This window comes from Pseudorca crassidens, chromosome 4 (assembly GCF_039906515.1).
Source record: "Pseudorca crassidens isolate mPseCra1 chromosome 4, mPseCra1.hap1, whole genome shotgun sequence".
Taxonomy (NCBI): Eukaryota; Metazoa; Chordata; class Mammalia; order Artiodactyla; family Delphinidae; genus Pseudorca; species Pseudorca crassidens.
The window spans coordinates 65,201,171-65,222,168 of NC_090299.1; the positions used below are offsets into that span (position 1 = coordinate 65,201,171).

Consider the following 20,998-nt stretch of genomic DNA (forward strand, 5'->3'; position numbering starts at 1 on the left):
GTAACAGCACGTTAGCTCTGCTGCCTAGAGCCTTCCACCACGCATTTTACAAATAAGTCATTGGTTTCTTTGTACCTCATCATTTCGGTTTACAAAGAAAATCATTTTTCGTTTCACCACCTCATGCAATTTTGATATCTATTATGTTTTTTTCCCCCGTCATGCTGACTCACCCATGAATTATTTTCCAAGGAAATGAAATATTCCAAGAGCATGTTTATAAAAGCACGGAAGTAAAAATTACCTGTTTACGTCCTTTGAGACCAAAGGGGAAAAGAAAAGTCAGATTCAAGGAATTTTATTTGGAAGGATACTTAGGAGATCATTCTAGAATCAAGTCTGGGTCAACTCTTAGATGCTGCAGAGGACCTGTGGCCCAAAGATGGCTTTTCCTAAACAGACAACTCAGCAGAAGTGGCACTTGAACACAGATTTCTTGACATCCCAATCTAATGAAAAAATACATTTGTTATTTGCATAAACACTAAACAAAGTGCAAGACTACATCACAATGCTTTCAGTCCAAAGGTTACCAAGTACAAAATCGATGGCAACAAAAGAGATCCTATTACTTGTTCCTATTTCTGAAGTCATTAGTCTTTAAAGAGTACTTGATTTATCCAACCACTATACAACCTATCTAGCTACTTCTAAGATAATCAGAGACTAGGCATTAAATATCTTAATTACAGCAGTACGACATTCTTCAGAACTTCCAGACATCGAGAAATCTTTTGAGTCAACATTTAGAGCTTTTAGTATTTTTGCTTGATCATGTGGTGTATGAACTAAGGTTAAACCAAGGGAATTTTAATGATCACAACAAAATATCAGGGTTAAGATTTTCCACTGTACTGATTTAAAGTACTTTATCAAAACAGAAATCAAAGTGAAATACAAAAATGACTACAAATAAGAATTTTCAGAACCCTACCCACTTTTTTATCTTGATGAATGTGTATTTCTTTTCTGGAATATTCTGACATTTAGAGAACTGGGAGAATACCTTCACTTATGCAAAAACAGAGTCAAGTAATGTCAAAACACAGAGGTGCAAAGTGCAAACATCACAATAAGGTACTATTTACAGAATAGGCAGCCTTTAGTGGGTGCTAAGCCAGTACCAGATACTGGCTAAGCATTTTACATAGGTTATTTAACTTAATCTTCACCATTACCCTATGAGTTAGTACTATTGTTATCCCTATGTTACAGGTAGTAAAAGTGAAGTTTGAGAATGTGAAGTAATTTAACTCAAGGCACAACAAACCGGTTCAGTGGCAGAACTTGGATTTGAACCCAGGTGTTTGCCTGGAGCTTGAGCTCTTAAGTAACACTCTATACAGAAAAATGTAAATACTGAGAAAATGACTGTGATTTTTGTCTCATATAAGAAAGGTAGCGGGGGGAATTCCCTGACAGTCCAGTGGTTAGGACTCCACGCTTTAATTGCCAAGAGTGTGGGTTCAATCCCCGGTTGGGGAACTAAGATCCCACAAGCCACGTGGTGCAGCAAAAAGAAGGGAAGGGAAGGAAAAAGAAAAGAAAGGAGTGGAGTATTGTACTTACTCTCCTTCCAAAAATAAGACTTGGTAAAATTAATTTGCTGTCTGCAGTAGGAAAGAACCTCTTCCTAATTAATGAATTACAGTCCCCAAACTTAGGACGAATCTTACCCACAGATATAAGGCAGATGATCAAATACCTAGTGATTTTTGGGGTTACCAACAAGGCCTCTCCTCTAATGGACTGTCTCCATGTCTGGCTGGTTTCTCTAGTTCTAAACTGTCCAATGTGATAGTCACTAGCCACATATGGTTTTTTAATTTATATTCATTATAATTAGAATTAAAATTTCAGTTCCTCAGTCATATTAGCCCCATTTCAAGTGTTCAATAGTCGTGTGGGCTAATGGCTACAATATTGGACAGTGCAACTATAAAATACTTCCATCACTGCAGAAAATTTTATTGGACAGTGCTGCTCTAGTCCTTTATCCCAATAGTGTAAGACTTTAATCTCCCCTAATTCTTAATCATTTCCTCCTCTGAAAGGAACCATGTTTTTAGCTCTATCTAGCTTTCCTCTGAGCTTTAGTCCTATTTTTCCAAACTAAAATTGTTGTCAGAGTATAGAATACCATCATGGAAAGATACCAGCTTTGGAGTAAAACTCTATTTCACATCCCAGCTCTTTTATTTATCATCTGTGTGATCTTGGCAAGTTACTCAACCTCACTGGACCTTGATTTTCTTATCTACAAGATGGGCATCTTAATCTTTTCATCATCGGTTTGTTTAGGGTTAAATGAAATAACACATATAAATCTTCTGGTAGGCCTCACAGAGATTTCCTTCCTTCCATTCCTATTTCAGTTAATGATATCACCAATTACTCAGGTTTCCAAACTAGAAATCTCAGTCATCTTCAATTCTTCCTTCCTCCTCCTTAACCACCTGCATCAAATTAGTCACCAAGCCCTGTTGCTTCCACCTCAGGGATGTTTCTCAAATCTGGGCCTTCCTCTCTGTCCCACTTCCACTGTCCTCACTGGCTTTTCATGCACTGTTTCAGTATCCTGCTGACTGACCTTAGGGACACTCATCACTCCCAGTCCAAGCACTTCCTCCGTGCTGCTGCCAGAGTAATCCTTCTAAAAAACGTTGCTGATGATGTCACTCCCTTTCCTTAAGACTACTGATGACTTCCAGTTGCTTAAGGATAAAAACTACTAAACCTAAGGACTCACATGACCGCCCCACCCCCACTCCATTTCAAACCTATATTCGGACTCCTCTACTACCAGCTTCCCTTTCGACCAGCTGTTCCCCACCTCCACGCCCCCAGTACACCCCCTGCACTGACAAATTCCTGGAATAGGTAATGGCCTTTCTTGTCTCTGCCCTTGCACACACCCTTCTCAAGCTGAACTGACCATTTTATGTATTCTGTACCTGGCAAAATCCTACTCATTCTTTCTTATTATCTCTAGTACAGAATCTTAGTCAACTCTCCTAGGAAAAAGTGATGACCAGCTCATCCGTGACAGACGCTGTGTTCGGGCTACCCAGGTTTAAATCCTAGCTACACCACCATGCCACTGGTGGTTCTGGAAAAGTGACTTACCCTCTGCAACCTCAGTTTCCTCATCTGAAAAGGCTGATAATCATAGTATGTACAACTCAGTGTTGTTGAAAGTATATACTGAGATGTTGCACATAAAGCTCATAATAGTGCACCTGGCTCAGAGGTAAGCATTCAATATATATTACCTTAAAATTATTACTATTACGATCAATATTTATCTATTTTATCCTCTTGCCATTAGGTGGCTCTTGTTACATTTTAATTCAATTCTTTACTTTCAAGGATTTTTATATTTTACATTTATATTGGATTTTACATTAAATTAAAAGTGTTTTATTACAGAAGTAATTGATATTCATTGAACAAAATTTTGGAAACACTGATAACAAACAAAAAAGATGAAATTCTCTATTGTTTGAGACACTTCTTGGTTGCAAACAAAAGGAACCCTCTGTAGTTCATGTATCCAGAAAAAATTACTGAAGGGTTGTCATGTAGCCCACTGTATCAACATATAGATGGAGAATTGGTTCAGAAAAGGGTCAGGATCTATGGAAGCTGGCAGCAAAACACAGACCAGACTATGGCATACTATGTCACCAATTGCCCCACTCCACTGGTCACTTGCTGTGGCCACTATTCCTGTACATTGGCAACTTAGCATCACTGTCTCCCTATTCAAGTTCACAGGTGGAAATAGATAAGGTCACACGTCCATGTCTCAGCAGTCAGAAGGCAGAGAGAGGGAACGTTTGCCTCCCTTCAGATTCCCTATTGGGAGGTAGGGCCTCCCACAACCCAAATTCATATGATAAGGGATTCACCAAAAATGGAAAGAGGGCCTTATCCCCTCCCCAACTCTCCCACCCCATGATGTGTTACCCATGCTTGCTCACTCACTGGCAAACATCATGTACTTCCATGCTTCTGTGCCTTTGCTTATGCTATTAACTTTAGACTCCCTGCTTTATTCATTCACCTTCTGCACTTTTCAAAATCATACTCCTTCTTTAAAGACCAAGATTCCTCCTTGAATGTACTACACATGTTATGAAACCGAGCAGGACACTGCAGGGCCCTCCCAGGTACAAAAGCCCCTCTGAGTCACCTGTTTCTTGTTTATAGAAAAAAGCTTTAGTCTCCTAGGCCTTCCCTGAATTCCAAAGAATAGGCACAAGCAGTTACTAATTAGAGAACTGAGAGAATGCAGAAACAAAGTAAAAGTTGTTAAACAAAAAATATAATGACAATAATTCAGCAAGAAAACAGAGTCCTACTTCCTCCTTAAGGGATATACATAACACTCTGACACTCTCTAAGTTGTTCTACAGGAACTAAGGCCCCCCGCCCCCGACCCACCCAGGTGGAGGATGGTGACTATAAGCATGTAGACCCCAGACTGGTTGGAACCCAGAAGATTGATGATTAAGATTCCCGAAACTTCACCCTGTTATTTCACCAACCAGATAGAAAAAAACACACACCCTGCAGCCCTCACACCAGTTCTTGCCTTTAAGAACCCCTCACTGAAAGCCACTGGGGATTTCAGGGCCTTTGAGCATGAGCCACTCACACTCCTTGCTGGGCACCCTACAAATAAATGGTGTGCTTTCCTTTAACACAACCTGGTGTCAGTAAGTTGGCTTTGCTGTGCAGTGGGTGAGTGGACGCAAGTTCGGTTCAGTAACAGTTAATTGCTCATTTCTTGATTCCAGAGCCTGACATTCCAGAGCCCCCCTACATACAGTTAGATGTTGTATGATTCTTTGTTGCTATACTGTGAACTCCTATTTCTGGGCTTATCACATAGAAGACACTTGATAAATATCTGTTCAATGAATGAAGAAAAGAGAAAATGAAAATTAGCTTTTATTAAGGTACTGTACTAAGCACTTTACAATTTTAACTCCGTTCATTCTCAATTTATAACTCAATTCTTCCTCAGGCTGTATCACCATTTTATAAGGGGAAACAGACACAGAGGCGTTAAGTTACTTTTCCAAGGTCACACAGCTATTAAAAGACAGAGGCAAAAAAAAAAAAAAAAAAAGACAGAGGCAGAATTTGAGCAAGGCAGTCTTGTTCCAGAGCTTAGGCTCTTACCTAATGAGATGTTATGACTCTGTGAAAGGTAGTATATGGTCCTTTTTCTAGGGAATTCCACCACAAATTTTGTTTTTGTTTTTGCTTTAAAGCCCTGACAGCTTCCTGGTAAGAGGAGAAAGCTAATTAAATTTCTCTGTAAATTTTCACTATTAAAAATATATTCAGTAAATTTTATAAACACTTATTCCATGGTTCTTGAACAATGATAATGGATGGACTTTATACAGGAATTCATAGAAACTCAATTTATTAGCACATCAGCACACAATAAAATTCATCACATTCTTTGTGTCTGCCTTTCCCCCAGGTTACCAAGAGTTGTTACTGCAGACTGTGGCATTTATTGAACTGACCCTGGCTACAGAGAATTTATGTTCTTATGCTCAGGGCAAACTCCATCACTGGCCATATGATATTCTCTCACCCCTTCTAAAATCCTTGTTTTGCTTATCTTCAGACAGTAGAAATTTTAGTCCAGAGTACCAATGTACCTGATATCTCACTATTAATCATCTGCACAGATAAAGGCTAGAATTTAAATCTTGTAAATGGAGGAAACCCATCACCTTCATGTTCAAAGGGTAAAACAAATAATACCATCCAATCTGGAAAAATACTGAATTTTAAATTTATATAAGCATAATTAAATAGAAAGGGGGAAATCTGAAATAAAGTTGAAAGACAAAAGGGGTTATAAAAGAACCAGAAATCATTAACAAGAGAAAAATGCTTCAGTCGTAGCAGAGATAGACAAGAACCATATTGCTAATTTGCAAAGGAATTGATAGTCTTCTGGATCAAGCAAAAAATTTGTCTTCTCCTTTCTCTACATGTTCCTGCCAGTACCTTCCACTTTTAAGCACCCCATTGCCTTGTCTACAAAAAGAATGCAAGTGAAGGAAGAAAGGAAGGAAAGGAGGGAGGGAGGGAAGGAGGGAAGGAGGGAGGAGGGGAGAGTGTCAGAGAGAGACAGACAGGACAAAAAGGGAAAATGGAGAAAAAGACCTAACGATCTCTTTGATGTAAAAGATTTTTTTATTATAAGTAAACATATGTAATTAATTTAAATGAAGCCTAGCTTCTTACAAATATCTGAGAGTATAAAAACAGAATTTGGGAGAAGAGGAATTATTACAGGAAAAAAGTATAATTAAAAGCAATAGCACAGAATTAATAACTAACATGGAGTTTAGACAATAGAAAAAAAACAAGATTCTTGGGAAGGTCAGTTATATAAAAGGAAAGACTTCAGAGGGATATAACAAGTGCTCCATCCCTTGAGACATTTAAAAATTAACCTAGACAAAGAAATAGAATATATTTTGTAGAAAGCAATTCTTTCTGACAAGCTGGTAGATTATCTCTAATTGATTTTTCCACTTCTAATTTCTTTGAATCTCTGAAATGCTGTTCTTAGAAGACAAATGAGTTTTCTTTGAGGATGAATTTTCTGTCTTTATTTTAATGAAATGAGTTATGATTTCTCGTGAAAATAGTTTTCAAGACAATGACTTTGCAAGTAATAATTGTTATTTAGATTATAGAAGTTAAAAATCGAAGTTACAGGGCTTCCCTGGTGGCGCAGTGGTTGAGAGTCCACCTGCCGATGCAGGGGACATGGGTTCGTGCCCCAGTCCGGGAAGATCCCACATGCCGCAGAGCGGCTGGGCCCGTGAGCCATGGCCGCTGAGCCTGCACGTCCGGAGCCTGTGCTCTGCTACGGGAGAGGCCACAATAGTGAGAGGCCCGCGTACTGCAAAAAAAAAAAAAAAAAAAAAAAAAAAAATCAAAGTTACAGACACCTGAAACTAACATAATATTGTATGTCAGCTATACTTCAATTAAAAAGGAAAAAAAAGTCAGTCACAACATTAGTAAACATGATAAAATACAATATATTTTCTTCCACTGTGCACTAGCAATAATCTTGAAATAAAATGCCCAAGATGTGGGGGACGGATAAATTAGAAATCTGGGGTTAACAGATACACACTACTATATACTGTGCTGTACACCTGAAACATTGTAAATCAACTATAGTGCAACAACAACAAAAAAAGTTCCCAAGAAGTGGAGGAATAGGATAGAGTCCAAAAACTGGAAAGGTGGAGCAGGCAAATATTCTACCATTTTTTACTTTTTTGTTCTAGCTTCATATCCTGTCTAGAAGGTTATCACTGAGAGAAAAACATTTAGTTTCATTGAAATTACATCAAATTTTGTATTATTATTTATTTATTTTATTTATTTATTTTTGGCTGCATTGGGTCTTCATTGCTGCGCGGCGGCGAGTGGGGGCTACTCTTCGTTGCAGTGCACGGGCTTCTCATTGCGGTGGCTTCTCTTGTTGCAGAGCATGGGCTCTAGGTGCGCGGGCTTCAGTAGTTGTGGTGCATGGGCTCAGTAGTTGTGGCTCGTGGGCTTTAAAGTGCAGGCTCAGTAGTTGTGGTGCACGGGCTTAGTTGCTCCGTGGCATTTGGGATCTTCCTGGAACAGGGCTCGAACCCGTGCCCCCTGCATTGGCAGGTGGATTCTCAACCACAGTGCCACCAGGGAAGTCCCCAAATTTTGTATTATTGAATCATATAATAGTTTTGAGGAGATGGGGACAATATCATCATGTACATGTTATTTATTGTAAGAAAAGAACTAAATTAGAAATGTACCTTTGTTATATATCTTGATATCTGCTAGGGTAAGCCTCTCTTCTTTCTTCTGCTTTATCAAATCTGCCATAACCCTTCATTCACAATATATCTTCCTTATAAAATTTATAGTAAATGTATCATTTTGATGAAATATGTTTAGAATTTTGATTAGTATTATATTTCATATAGATTAATCTGAGGAGAACTGACATTTTTGCTCTATTGAATAATCTCATACATAAATGTATAACATTTTTCCATTTATTTAAGACTTCCTTATTTTAACAGTCTGTACATCTACTAAACTCTAAGCCCAGGAAAACCCATGCAATTTTTCAAGTTTGAGAATGATATTAGTAAGATGACTTGATTTTTTATATTGTCTTAAATCTGATGCTACTTTGGCTGAGACAAAACTCCTGCACAGAAGTCTATAGTTCTCACTTTATTTTTCCTGGATTTGATCTTGAAAAAAGTCAGTGAGATGCAGAAAATCAGTCAAGCACATTGCCTTTGTCAACGTGACTTGTGTTTATATAAATCCAGTGTGGTTAGGATTATTAACCTCAATTCCAATGAGGTTTAAGATGACAGTGCCTCATTTATATTAATCTCCTAAGATTTGCAAGGGAAGTCACAAAGAAAAAATAAACAGATTTCTTTCTTTTAACCAGTGTTTTACACTGCTTACATTTAATAGTCCCTAGAGTAACCACTAAAAGAAAAAGAGACATGGCTAAAAGTACAATACATAAAGTAAGAGAGAACACTGAAAGTATTTAAATAATCCAAAAGAATATAGGAAAGGAAGAAGAGAGAACAAAACATAGGAAACAAGCAAAAAACATAATAAAATTGTGGACCTGTCTAGCCATATTAATAATTATATTAAATATAAGTGGTCTAAACACTCTAATTAAAAGACAATGATTCTCAAATTGGCTATAGAAATAGATGACCCAATTATATGCTATCTACAAGAAAGCCAATTTAAATATAATTATATAGGTAAATTAAAATCTTGGGGGAAATATATGATGAAAACTCTAGTCAAATGTTATTATTTTTCTAAAGCTGCCTTAACAAAATACCACAGACTGGGTGGCTTAAACATCAGAAATTTATTTTCCTCACAGTTCTGAAGACTGGAAGTTCAAGATCAAGTTGCCAGCAGGGTTGGTTTCTCCTGAGGCCTCTCTCCTTGGCTTACAGATCACTTCTTTCTCTCTTTTGTCCTCACATGACCTTTCCTCTGTGCAAGTACCTGCTTAGTGTCTCTTCCTCTTCTTATAAGAACACCAGTCATGTTAGATTGGAGCCCAACTATATGACTCCATTTAACTTTAATTACCTCTTTAAAGACCCTATCTCCAAAATATAGTCACATTTTGAGGTACTTGGGGGTTAGTGCTTCAATATATAAATTTGGGGAGTAGGGGCACAATTCAGTCTATGACATCAGAAGAAGGACTAGTTACATTTATATAAAATAAAGTAACTTCGGAACATGAAAAATTACCAGGGTTAAAGACAGACAATATAAAATGAGATATGGATTCATTTGTCAGTAACACAACAATCTTGATGTGTGTGCACCTAAAAATCCAAGGCCAAAAATACACAAAGCAAAAACTGATAGAAGTGAAAAGAGAAAGAGACAAATATACAATTATACATGGAGTCTTCAACACTCCTCTCTCAGTAGTGAGTGAAACAAGTAGACAAAAAATCAGAAAGGATATAAAAGATCTGGAAATTACACAACATTGTAAATCAACTATACTTCTATTTAAAAAAAGACTTGAATACTCTAGTCACCAACTTGGCTTAACTGAAATTTATAGAATAATCTGGCTAACAACAGCAAGATACACAAATGTTTCAAGTACACAGGAAAAACTGAAATCATCCTAAGCTTTTTCTCTGATCGTAACAGAATTAAACTAGAAATCACTAACAGATTATCTGGAAAATCCCCAAATATTTGAAAATTAAACAATGCACTCTTAAGTAATCCATTAGTCAAAGGAGAAACCACAGGAAAAATTAGAAAATAGTTTGAATGCAAATACAAAATATCAAAATTTGTGGGATGCAGCTAAGTGTTTAGAAGAATATTTATAGCATTAAATACTTTTTTTAAAAGGAAAATACTCAAACCAATAATCTAAGCTTTCATGCTAAAACAAAACAAAACAAAACAAATGACAATAACAAAAAACAACAAATTAAGCCCAAGGTAACTAGGAGATAGGAAATAACAGTATTAATAAAATAGAAATTGAAAAAATAGTAGAAAATATAAATGAAAATAAATGCTGGCTCCTTGACATAAATCAATAAAATTGGTAAGCCTCTAGTTAGACTGATCAAAGAAAAATAAAATTTATAAATTGCCAATATCAAGTTAATAAAAGAATATTAACAACTTTATGCTAATAAAGAGAAAAAAGAAAACTTGAAAAGCCCTATATACATTAAAGAAATTGAAAACTTCAAGCCACTAGTGAATTTTATGAAACTTTAAAAGAAGAAATAGTAAAACTTCTAAATAAACTTTTTCATAAAATAGAAAAGGAGGAAAAACTTCCTAACTCATTTTATGAAGCCAGAATCATTCTGATACCAAACCAGATAAACACAGACAAGAAAAGAGAACTACAGAGAATATAGGTATAAAATCTCTTAACAAAATTTTAGCAAATTGCCTCCAGCTGCACATACACATGTTGTTGTACCTGTGTGTGTGTTTGTATGTGTTAAACATATTAAAGGAATTCAGATTAGAAAGAAGTAAAACTGTCTTTATTTGCAAATGACATGATGATTTATATAGCTAATCCAATCGAATCTATAATGAAGCTACTAGAACCAAAAAGGAAATGTAAAAGGGTCACAGGATCCAAGGCCAATGCTCACACACACAAAAACTGAATTTCTATTTACAAGCAATGAAAAACTGAAATTTTAAAAAAATTATGGTAGCATCAAAAAAATTGTATTTCTGAGCTTCCCTGGTGACGCAGTGGTTGAGAGTCCGCCTGCCGATGCAGGGGATACGGGTTCGTGCCCCGGTCCGGGAAGATCCCACATGCCGCGGAGCGGCTGGGCCTGTGAGCCATGGTCGCTGAGCCTCCGTGTCCGGAGCCTGTGCTCCGCAACGGGAGAGGCCACAATAGTGAGAGGCCCGCATACCACAAAAAAAAAAAAAAAAAAAAGAAAAATTGTATTTCTATTTACCAGTGATGATTGAAAGTTTTAAAAACATTTATAATAGCATAAAAATATCAGGAATAAAAATGATGAGAGATGTGTAAAAGCTATATACCTAAAACTACAAAATATTGCAAAGAAAAGTTAAAGAAAACCTTATAATTAAATGAAGAGATATACCATATTTGTGGAATGGAGGAATCAATTTGGTAAGGTGGCAACGACCCCTATGTTGTTCTATAGATTCAATGCAATCCCAGCCAAAATCCTAGCATACTTATATAAAGAAATTGACAAGGGCCTTCCCTAGTGGTCTAGTGGGTAAGACTTTGCACTCCCAACGCAGGGGGCCCAGGATTGATCCCTGGTCGGGGAACTAGATCCCTCATGCATGCCGCAACTAAGAGTTCGCATGCTGCAACTAAAGATCCCACATACCACAACTAAGACCCAGTTCAGCCTAAATAAATTTTTAAAAAAGAAGAAGAAATTGACAAGCAAATATGAAATTTATATAGAAAGGTAAAGGACTTAAAAGAATTTCTTTAAAAAGCCACTACCACATTTTAAGTTTTTATTATAGCAGCACCCCATTTCCAGGTACCAATGTCTGTTTTCCTTATGAATTGCCATGTAACAAATTACCCCTTGCAGCTGAAAATCACAACCACTTATTGTCTCACCATTTCTTTGGGGAAAGCATCTGGGTGCATCTTAGCTGGATTCTCTCATGAGATCGCAGTCAAGCTGTTAGCTGGGACTGCAGTCATCTGAAAGCTGGACTGGGGAAAATCTGCTTCCATACTTGCTCACATGATTTTTGGCAGTCCTCAGTGTCTACCTGGATGTTGGCCAGAGACTTCAGTTCCTCCTCATGTGAGAAGCCTGAGTATCTTCATGACATGGGACATGGCCGCTGGATTCCCCTAGAGCAACTGATCCAAGAGAAAGGGCAGGAGGGAGAGAGAGAGAGGCCAAGACAGACCAGGAGAGACCAAGACAGATGCCATTGTGTCTCTTACGGTTTATTTTTCATTAAATAATATTAGAAGAATTCATGCATTTTTATCAAATATCATATTTTTCAAGAAAGAAGAGGTTTTAACTTTTTTCCATGAGAAAACTATAGGCTTTCATTTGAGACAAACGATAATAATAAGATTCATAAAATAAAAATGAGCATTTACTATGTCCCACTCCACTGAACACAGAGGTTAAGACGATGGTCTTTGGCACAGACTGTCTGGTGTTGCCTTTCTGATCCACCACTTACTGGTTATGTGTCTCTGGGCAAGTTATTTAACTTTCTGTGCCTCAATTTCCTCATATATAAAATGAGGGTAATAATAATATTTACCTCATAGAGTTGTTATGAAAATTAAGTGGGTCACTAAGGTGCTGGCATTTTGTCAGGTTTAGCTGATATCCATAGTAGGTAGTATTTACAAATATCACCTCATTTAATACTCAAAATACCCTAGGAGGTAAGAACAATTATTATTTGACTTCATAGGTAAGGCAGTTGAGCCTTGGAGATGTAGGTTAAGTAACTTACCTAAATGTACACAAATGAGTGGCAGAACTGAGCTCTATGCAATTCTCCGGCCAGAGGTTACTTAAAGCAAATAAATAAGAAGTCCCAGATGTGGGTGAAAAGAGATCAAAAGTGCAGGTAGAATCTAGATTAGAGAACTCATTGGCAACTGTAATTGTTCGGAAGTTATTGTAAAGGAATATTGAAATAGAAGAAATTTTAGAGTACCATCAAATCACCGTATAGTTCTTACAGGAAAAGTGAACATAGAATATCAGATAGTAGCTAACCTGGCAAGAATATAAGGAAGCAGAGGAAAGACATTTGAGAACCTGCCACCCATCTCCAAAGTCTGACCAACTGACGTTGGGGTCCCTTTTCTATGCTACTAAGTTGGAATGGTTCCAATAACCAGAATTGCTTTGCATTAAATACCCATCTGCCACTCAGGGTGTGGTAGACGTTAGGCCTGTCCACAAATATTCCAGTTGTCCTCCTCCTGGGAATATGGTGGAACTACATTTCCCACCCTCCTTTTAAATCAAGTATCGCCATATGACTTGCTTTGTCCAGTGAAACATGAGTGGAAATGATGTGTGTCAGTGCCAAGCGGAAACTTTAAGAACTAATATGCCTTGTGCTCATGTCCAGGTGATACCTCCTTCAGCCCGGATCCTTGAGGGGCTATAGTGAGCAGAGCCTCCCTCTGACCTTCTTTGGACATGTAGTGTGAGCAGGTGGTAAACCACTGCTGTTTTAAGCCACTGGGATTTGAGGGGTTGTTTGTTACCCCAGGATAACCCATCTACTCTGCCATGATTATGCACGGTTTCAAAACCTTCTTCGTAAGAATTGTAGTATCTACGAAACTTTAGTGCAGAAAACATTTTGTTGAACTCTATTACTAGTTTATAAGGTACCAAAAGTACCTACAGCTAGTATTTAGCTGCTTATAAACTGTAGCATCCCTGGAACTGAAGCCATCCTTGGTCCTGAAGGAGAGAGCTCCTTAGCTTTTAAGGCTCTTCTGCAATGGGTCAGTTGTCCTGCAACATAAACCATCAAAAGTCAGCAGAGCTTACAGTAAAGAAAGCCAACACTAAACATTATATATGTTAGAGTGGTAAAGTTCCTGTTGGATTATAGTCATCAGAAAACAAACACACTGGCTCCTGTTTTCATCATTTAAAAAACAACAGTATAGCACAGGGAACTATACTCAATATCTTGTAATAACCTGTAATGGAAAAGAATCTAAAAAAGAATATATAGATAGATAGATATAGATATATCTATATATAGATAGATAGATCTGAATCACTTTGCTATATACTTGAAACTAATACTACACTGTAAATCAACTATATTTCAATAAAAAAAGAAAAACTTTGTTAAACACCCACTCACCCCCAGGGTACAAGAATGTCAAAGTTGGGTAAGACCTGTCAACTCTATATCCATGTTGTAATGTAATCCTGGGATGACACAGTTGGTTACCTGAAAGTATCCATTTTTGTACTAATTTATAACCCAAGTAAAACAAGGTGGCCTGAAAACATCAACAACAAAAAAATAGAAAACAACTAAACCTGACAGAGATTGGAGAGATGACATCAAGCCAGGAACACCAAGAGAGGAGCGTAGAACAGATTCCCCCTCAGAGCCCTCAGAACGAACCAGCCCTGCTGACACCTACCCTCCAGAACTGTGAAGGAATAAATATTTGTTGTTTTGAGCCATCCAGTTTGTGGTATTTCATTATGGCAGCCCTAAGAAACCAATACACCCATCCACTCCAAAGAAAGACCTTTCAAAATAGATAAACAGCATACAGAAAAACTTTTATTAACATAAACTAATGTCTCTAAACTTTAGAGATTGTCGAAGGTATCAAAGACAAAATAAAGTCTAAAACGTTCTTGCAAAACATTATCGTCTTTTTCTGAGGAGACACATTGATGACACACACTAAAAAAAAAACCTCCCTAGGTTCAGAGTTATTTTACCTCCATTTTATTTCAGTATTGATTTTGCAACAATATGTAGAACGAACAGCACATCTGATAAATGGATCCCCCAAATATCATTTGCAGTAACAAGAGAGGCACAATAAATGTCTCACATTTTAGAGTACAATTTCCCTCAGGTGTTAGCCTCACACAGTCTTCTATGTGTATAATATAATTAAAGCTGCTGCCAGGGGTTTAGAGGAGGGGGAAATAAGGAGTTATATTTTCAGAGTTTCATTTTTGCAAGATGAAAAGAGTTCTAGAGATGGACAGTGGTGACGGGTGCACAACAGTGTGAACGTACTTAATGCCACTGAACTATACACTTAAAAACGGTTAAGAAGAAAAATTTCATGTTATGCATATTGTACCACAATTTAAAAAAAAATTTTACAGAAGTACACTGAAAATAAAGAAATAATACTTTTTCACTGTATTCAAGAGTGTAGATATATACCTCATACAATAATCTATATTTACAAAATAATTCCCACTTTTTCATTGGTGTTGCAGAGTAGAAAGACTTTTATTGAAGAGGACCACCACCACATTAGTCACGGTACTTTGAGTTATAGGGCCAGAGCAGACTAGGGCAAAAGAGAGAATGCATTGGCACATATAACTAGAGAGTTTTGGTGTAGGCTGGTGATGACTGGGACCAGTGGATTCCCAGGATATCATCAGAACTGGGTCTTTCTCCAGCTCCATGTCCTGCCTCCCTGCTTCTGTCTGGGCTGAATCACCCTCTGGTAGAGCCTCTCCCCATTATGGCATCCAGCTGCTCCAGACTGCACTCTCCTGGCCAGTGATCCCAGCAGCTCTGGCCAAAGTCCTGGAATTGAGAGCCTGGCTTAAGGCTCCTGCCCATCATGAAGCCAGAAACGTAAGGGAGTGAGGGAGTCCAGCCCCACCAAAGCAAACGGCTGGGAACTAGGGAGGGTGTCTTTCCCCTCCCCATAAAAAGGATGTGCTGTTAATAAAAGGGGAATGAATGCTAAGTAGGCAAAAACAACACATGTCCACTACATGAACCAATTGAATGTCCTCTAAAAATAATGTCAGATAATTACATTTGTTAAACATGTAGAAACAGCCTCTATACCCTCAAGCTACTATATGTCTCCCTAGCTGGTTATAATTATCCACAGATATGTCCAATTCTCTTGGACTGGAGAAAACACAGATAGAAATTAGGAGAGATTAACCCAAAAAGTAAAAAACAGAAAAAAAATTAAAGTGGGTAAGTTCTTTTAACCAGGGTCTGTACATAAAGTAGCTAAAAAACTCTGTGATGAGCACAGTAGCTTCTATTCCCCAATCCTCACAACCGCTTCAATGAGAGAAAGATCCTTCCTAAAAGTCAGCCTGGGAAGGTATCTGTGTCAGGCTGGTCCTCCTTCCCATCTTCCCTTTCACGGTCACTCTTCATCTTCTTTACAAAAGAAAGGCACGTCTCTGTCCCAACCTGATTCTAACTCTGGTGTATTTCCTCAGGTGTAAAACTAAGCAAAGGTACAGTTCAACATGCTGCCAGCAGTGCTGAAGTCGTTAAAGACTATAAAAGCTGTGTTGGTGTACAAGTCCTGTGATTCTGATTCTTTGCAGTTAAAATTGAAGGAATGAATCATCAGCTAATAGATGACTGAACATAATCTTTATATGATTTTGGCATATAACTTAGATGAAGTGCAAAAATTGTAGTGGCATTGGTACAACAAAATTCCTTCCATTCCCATCTATTCTTTTCATGTGAATAAGGTTTCTCCAAGCTATATCTGTAACACCGAAAAACAATGGAATTGATGTCAAGCCCTGTCTCAATAGTAGAAGAAAAAGTTTTACTATCATTACTATTAAACCTTCTAGCAATAGTAGTACCTTTATTCATCTAAAATACATAAATTAATTTTTTTAAATGCAGCCTCATTCATCTCATTGAGATGCACTTCCAAAAACATTTTTACTTTTTATGTTTAATAATTATTCATAAAATTTGTAACATACGGGCTTCCCTGGTGGCGCAGTGGTTGAGAGTCCGCCTGCCGATGCAGGGAACATGGGTTCATGCCCTGGTCTGGGAAGATCCCACATGACGCCGAGTGGCTGGGCCTGTGAGCCATGGCTGCTGAGCCTACGTGTCCAGAGCCCGTGCTCTGCAACGGGAGAGGCCACAACAGTGAGAGGCCCGCGTACCGCAAAAAAAAAAAAAAAAAAAAATTTGTAACATATGTATGGTACTTTAATTAATAATCTGCTGGTAGTAATAGTAACTCAAACTAGGAGATACTTTAAAATATTTACAGACTTAGGTCACAGGAAATAAAAATAAAATTTAATTTCTGTATTGCAGAGAATTATGCTAGAATGATAAATGAAATACTGTTAGGGACAAAAATACATTACATTAGGATAAAATTTTCTGGGAGAAATGGAATGGAAATATGAAATAAAGAGCAAAAAGGGACAATATAAGATTACCAACTATTAATGAACAGCTGGCTTAAGTATATTAAAAATACATGATAGTGAGTATCAAACTGCTGTGATATTTAATTCTTTTGAATACATTTAAAAGAATAATACTTTATAAATATATCTAATGCACCAGAAATTATATTCTTTGCATTGCTTTAAACTTGAGAAAAAAAATTTTAGATGTCAATTTAAAAATGTGTGAGGGGAGGGCTTCCCAGGTGACACAGTGGTTGAGAGTCCGCCTGCTGATGCAGGGGACACGGGTTCGTGCCCCGGTCCGGGAAGATCCCACATGCCGCAGAGCGACTGGGACCGTGAGCCATAGCCGATGGGCCTGTGCGTTCGGAGCCTTTGCTCCACAAAGGGAGAGGCCACAACAGTGAGAGGCCTGCGTACCGAAAAAAAAAAAAATGTGTGAGCGGGGTACATTGTTTATACAGGTAATAAATGTGTATAAATGTAGTCCATGCTAGCCAAAAATACTTGAAGAACACTGATCTAAAGGAAGAGACAAGATGTATACTCAGAAAGAAAGTAATACAATAAGGAAACATATGAGTCCTAAGGGACCCCACGTAGAAGAAGATACATATGCTTAGGAAACCATCATATATGTAGTGGTTTGAGAGAAGGTAAGGTTCCCCCAGGTAGAGGCAGGCTGGCTGCCAAACCTGGATCAGAGTTCCAGCTTTTAGTCACAGAGACTTAGTTTGGTCAGAATACTTTATAGTTAATACTTCATATTCACCACACCGGCAGATTACTTAATTTATAGTAATAACTGCAACTATCACGCTCAGTATGATGTGATAGAAACCAAATTATATACAAGCAGAAGGTCATTTGCTAGGTCTGGTGGAATCAGAAGAAGGGATGAGAGTGGTGTATCAGATGGCAGCAGGTGGACCCCTGTCACGGGCACTGGAGGACTCCAATTCAGGGGTCAGGCTGTAGGCATGGGCAGGGCTGGGAGGGATTCTGCCACCTTCTGGCTTTTGGGGCTTCCTGGTTTATGCTAGGCCATGCTTTTTCAGACTGATTTTATTAGAATACTAGGAACATAGTAATCATAATCAAATTCCAATCCTCCCTCCTGCATTTGACCTGCTGACCACCTAAACTGAAGTTTCTTGGCAAATCCATTCCTCATTTACAGAAAATATCTGGCCGCCTTCTAACATAAAATGGATTATATCCATTATGTGTGGATTTTTTCTTGTTTAAATATCAGGTAAGGACTTCCCTGGTGGCGCAGTGGTTGGGAATCTGCCTGCCAATGCAGGGGTCACGGGTTCAAGCCCTGGTCCGGGAAGATCCCACATGCCGTGGAGCAACCAAGCCCGTGCACCACAACTACTGAGCCTGCAAGCCACAACTACTGAGCCCATGAGCCACAACTACTGAGCCCCCATGCCACAACTACTGAAGCCCTGCACCTAGAGCCTGTGCTCCACAACAAAAGAAGCCACCACAATGAGAAGCCCATGCACCGCAATGAAGAGTAGCCCCGGGCTTCCCTGGTGGCGCAGTGGTTGAGAATCTGCCTGCCAACGCAGGGCACATGGGTTCAAGCCCTGGTCTAGGAAGATCCCACATGCCGTGGAGAAAATGGGTCCATGAGCCACAGCTACTGAGCCTGCGCATCTGGAGCCTGTGCTCCGCAACAAGAGAGGCTGCAACAGTGAGAGGCCCATGCACCGCGATGAAGAGTGGCCCCCGCTCGCCGCAACTAGAGAAAGCTCTCGCACAGAAATGAAGACCCAACACAGCCATAAATAAATAAATAAACTTATTTAAAAAAACAAAATATATTAAAAAAAAAAAAGAGTAGCCCCCACTCGCTGCAACTAGAGAAAGCCCGTGCACAGCAATGAAGACCCAACACAGCCAAATAATAAATAAATTAAAAATAAATAAATAAGTATCAGGTAAAATTTTATTTTGAAATCTTTGTGGGAATAGAGATGATGGGGATCTCATTCCCAGATATCATCTATAAAACATGTAATAAGTGCAATTATAAAATTAACATATGAGAAGAAGAAAATTGAGCATATGAATTTTGCAAAATAGGGCTAATTAAGACCACTCACACTGCCCTGTACTAGTCACAGCCACTTTGAAGACAGTTGGCTAAGAAGGAAGCTTAATTAATTCAGCACACATTTATTGAGCTCCAACTCATGTGCTGAAGCATGCCAAGATGAGGGGATAGTGTTACCAAACGCAAGTTTGTATGTTCCACACACAGCGAGGCCAAACAAACTGAAACGGAGTTTGGAGCAGACAAAGGATTATTACAGGGACGAGAAAGGAGTACGGGTGTTCAAAACCTCCGACATCCTGAAGGGTTACAGCAAAGCATTTTTAAAGGCAAGGTGAGGGAGGGGCATCCCAGGGTAGGTGATCACCTCCTGCACAATTCTCTGATTGGTTGATGGTGATCAATCCTTAGGTGCCAGAAGGTCTGGGGGCTACAAGCTCAAGATCATCAAGCAGTTAATTTCTTCCATTTGGTGGTGGTTTTAGCACCTGAAGAACTCAGGAAATATGCATTAGATATTATTATCTAGGTACTTCAGAAAGGAGCTAAAGCAGAGGATATGGAGTAGAGGCCTGTCCCGGGAAGGCCCTATAGGGTCCTGCTCAATTACAATAGGAAGAGAATTAAGGCAGACTCTGCTATCAAGCCCTCACATGTAAGCAGATAATTCTCATACAGTGTGATAAATGTACAATCAAGGAATAAAAGAGGGTTATAGGAGCACAGTGGAAGGGAGTGAGGGATGGGCTTCACAGAAGAGACATTTTGTCTTTGTCTTGAAGGAAGAGTAGAAATTTACTAGGAGGATACAACCAATATTGAGAGTATAATTGGTATCTGGAAACCTGCAAGGGCATCGCCTATTTTGAGAATGCTAAAAGTTCAGTGTTCCTGGAACTTAGGGTTTGGTGGGAGGTGCAGAAAGTAAAGGAAGTTTGGATTCTACCAATCTGCAGTGGGAGTATGAATATGATTTCACATGGATTGGACCTCTGGGCAAGCAGGGAAGTAGCACTTTTTAGTAGAAGAAATCAAGTATAGGAGACCACAAGCCTAAGAGAGGGCACCCCAATAAGAAGTTACAATTCCTTGCCTGGTTTCAGGATCAGATTGTTTTCAGACCTAGACTCATTGACTGAGTCCCCAGGAATAAGAATCCTGCAGCACCATGGTGAGTATGCATGGTAATGATAACCTGGGTCCCTCTTAAAAGGGACCCATGGATATTTACTTACATAAATGTACACTGGGGAAAAGGTAATACCCAGACCTTTCAAGGACTATTGGACACAGGCTCTGAATTGAATTGCTACCTTATCACAGCCCCTGTTAGAGTAATAAAAGGAGATCTGACCAAGGCCTGGCTTACAGTGGGTCCACTAGGTTTGCAAACTCATCCAGTGATCATTTCTCTGATTCTCAAACGTAAAATAGGAATTTACATATCTGGCTGCTGATGCAATCCCCTCATTGGGTCCTTGGCCTGTGGGCTAAGAGCTCTGAAACCATAATTCCTTGGCTAAGACAGTAAATCAAAAACAATATCATAGTCTGAGAGTGGGTGATGGTGGAGATTAACACCACCCTTCAGGATCCAAAGAATGCAGAAGTGGTGGTCCCCATAATGTCTCCAATTCAGCGGTCCACCCCCTGCAAAAACCAAATGGATCCTGGAAGATGACTGTAGACCACAAGTAGTAGCTTTACCGTAACTGCCTGTCAGATGTGGTATCTCTGCTGGAACACATTACTATGGCCCCAGTTACATGGTGTGCAGTCATTGATTTAACAAATGTGTATTTTTGTATTCCAATCCAAAAAGAAGGGCAGAAACAGTTTGCATTCACATAGAATTGGCAACAGTATACACTTATGGTTTAGC

The 20,998-nt window shown here is 38.7% G+C and overlaps 1 long non-coding RNA gene across 2 annotated transcripts; it reads right to left on the reverse strand.

The window, feature by feature from the left end:
• Positions 1-6,295: 6,295 nt before the first annotated feature.
• On the reverse strand, positions 6,296-16,784 carry LOC137223660 (uncharacterized). 2 transcript variants are annotated; one of them, XR_010942963.1, is made up of 4 exons: positions 16,602-16,784; positions 13,522-13,634; positions 11,738-11,989; positions 6,296-6,946 (listed from the first exon to the last, which is right to left on the reverse strand). It is a non-coding gene; the product is annotated as an uncharacterized lncRNA (long non-coding RNA). The 2 variants fall into 2 exon arrangements; XR_010942962.1 differs by lacking the exon at positions 16,602-16,784 and having other exon boundaries at positions 13,522-14,557.
• Between the last annotated feature and the right edge of the window lie 4,214 nt (positions 16,785-20,998).